Below are 2,731 nucleotides of genomic sequence, written 5' to 3' on the forward strand. Positions count from 1 at the left end.
GCTACTTGGGAGCGTGAGGCAGGAGAATTGCTTGAGCCTGGGAGTTTGGGGCTACAGTGAGCTGTGATCATGCTGCTGCACTGCAGCCTGGGCAACAAAGCAAGATCCCATCTCTCAAAAAAAAAAAGAAAAAAGAAAAGAAAAACAGAATGAACCTATGGACTCTGACTCAGAGTTGTTATTCATTCACCCCTGGCCATGGGTTGAAAACTGTCCTCTGCCTCTCCTGAGAAAAAAGTTAGAGTCCTCTTCTCCAGTACCTGTGAATGTGGCCTTATTTGGAAATAGGGTCCTCACAGTTGATCGAGTTAAGATGAGGTCATTAGGGTGGGCCCTAATCCAAACTAATTGTGTTCTTATAATAAGGACAAATTATGAGTGTTACAGTTCTTTTTGAATTTGTCTAGCAGATTTTCTGTATTTTTACCAGAACTTTACCCTGATACCCCCCAAAAAGGGGCATATTTTGACACAGAGACAGACACCCTTACTGGGAAAATGATGTATGAAGCTGATTGGGGTGATGCTTCTGCAAATGAAAAAACCCCAAAGATCACCACCAAACCACCACAAGCTAAGAGGGAGGAATGGAACAGATTCTCCCTCGCAGCCCTCAGAAGGAACCACCCTGCTGACACCTTGACTTTGAACTTTTAGACTCCAGAATCGTGAGACTAAGTTTATGGTGTTTAAACCGCCAAGTTTGTGTACTTTGTTATGGCAGCCCCAGGAAACTGATACACCTGGTGATTCAATTCAATGCACCTTCAAGGCCCAGGCAGTTGAAGCCTAGGAGATGAGGCCTCACCCTTGACCATACGCAGTCCACCTTAAAGAGTGGCAAAGTGAGGACTGTAAGCTGGTGGTGGCATTTGATCTGAGCTTTGGAGGAGGAATGTTTTTCTTGATGAGTGATGGGAAGCAAAGATATGGAAGTAAAGATATTGCAAAGGGAGGGGCTACCTCTGCAGCAAGTCAGGGGGTCTGATGGAAGGCAAGAAGAGCAGCCTCTGCCTTGGAATCAGCAACAAATCTTGTAACCTGAGCTGTGTGTGTGTGCATGTGTACGTGTGTGTTGTGTGTTTTGTGTGTGTGTGCATAACACAGATTGCTTCAACTTGGGAATTTGTCTGACCGATCCAATTTCTCTTCCACAGACTCAAATTCACTGCTCCAAGCACTATCCTAAGTCACTTGGCCCCAGAGAGAGAGAGAGAGAGAGAGTGTGTGTGTGTGTGTGTGTGTGTGTGTGTGTGTGTGTGTTGGGGGTTGGGAGTTGGGCCAAATTGAAAATAACAAACATGATGTGAACACCCGTAGAAATCGTATTCTGAATGAAGCACCCTGTTAAATCACATTTGCTCCTACGATGACCCAGTGGATCTCGGAGGCTATTCTTATCCCCATTTAATAGATGAGAAAAAGACAAAGCTCTAAAAATGGAGTCAGAGCTCCATCGTTGGATCCCAAGTGTTTACGGCTACACTGTATTGCTCCCTAGCTTATGTATCCTTGGGATCAATCCTGGGCGTTACTCCTGGGGAGGGGTGTGTGAAGAGAGATGGAGAGATGAAGACTGACTTAAAGCAAATGCACAGCTTTGCTTGACTGATCCAGAGATACGGGGTTAGAGCAACCTGGGAGGCTCCATGCCTGTGTGGGCGCACAGCTGCCTGCTGACTGTTTCCAGTCCCCCTTCTGTCAGTTCCCCATAGGCTGGAGAAATCCACTCAAAGCAGGGTGTGCTCTTCGATGGAAATCCAGCTTTGTTCTTCCACTCAAGTACTATAGGGGAAAGCAGAGAAGGAAAGGGAAAGACACATAAAAAGTTTCAGCATATGAGTAGCATTTGCAATGTAATCTATGTGTTCTGAGCCAAGTTACTGTACACACTCTGGGGAGAATTACAAATAAATGACGAAACATTTTGAAACATGGCTTATACCTAATTAATCATGGAACTTAAGGAACAAAGAATGTATTTCTTCAAAGTTTTCAGCATTTTCTCTATTAAGCGGAAGGGACAGGGGAGGGGAGGGGAAATCTCCATGCCCTGTAATGGATACACTATGCACTTCATTTGGGGGAAAGAATCTCTTAATCTTCTTTGGCCTCCTGCAACCTCCGAATCCTTACATCTTTAATACTTCATGTTGAGCATTTTCATATTAAAGGAACTGAAAGTTTCCAGATCATGAAATATTCCTTAGCTTTTTGTCTCTTGATCCCTTAGCCCAAACAGTACCGGTTTTGGAGATTATGAGATCACCAGGCATTTCTTAAGTACCCATGATATTGTGCCCTGGGGTTCCCGTGTCCTTTTTCTATGCCGCCGCCACCCAGAGACATCTGTGGGCACGTCCCGCTTTGAAGGCAAAGCTTTTGTGCTATGTCCATGTTACCACATGCCCTCCGACTCAGAAGACTTGATTTCCTCATTTGTAAAATGGGGATAACAATAGCTGTGAATGTTAAATAAAATAATGCCACAAAAGAACTTAGCCTAGTGCCTAGAACATAACCACTCAATAATGGAGTGTGTGACTGAATTTTCCAGATTCGTTTTTCATTCTCTTCCTATCCATGGATTTGACTGAGTCCCATCTTTCAAGGCCATCCAAGGCACTTCTTTAGAGCCCTTTCTCACCAGTAACAGAGGTGGGAGTCAAAGATGACTTTGCACTTGGTAGCCAGTGTCTTCACTGCTCCTATGGGAAGCCAGAGTTTCACT

General features: G+C 44.6%; 1 non-coding gene across 1 annotated transcript; it reads left to right on the forward strand.

Moving 5' to 3' along the window:
- Positions 1–376: 376 nt before the first annotated feature.
- LOC123566982 (U7 small nuclear RNA) lies at positions 377–436 on the forward strand. The gene has a single exon (XR_006689695.1). It is a non-coding gene; the product is annotated as a U7 small nuclear RNA (small nuclear RNA).
- The last annotated feature ends 2,295 nt before the right edge of the window (positions 437–2,731 follow it).

The sequence above is a fragment of the Macaca fascicularis genome, chromosome 9 (genome assembly GCF_037993035.2).
Source record: "Macaca fascicularis isolate 582-1 chromosome 9, T2T-MFA8v1.1".
In the NCBI taxonomy this organism is placed as follows: domain Eukaryota; kingdom Metazoa; phylum Chordata; class Mammalia; order Primates; family Cercopithecidae; genus Macaca; species Macaca fascicularis.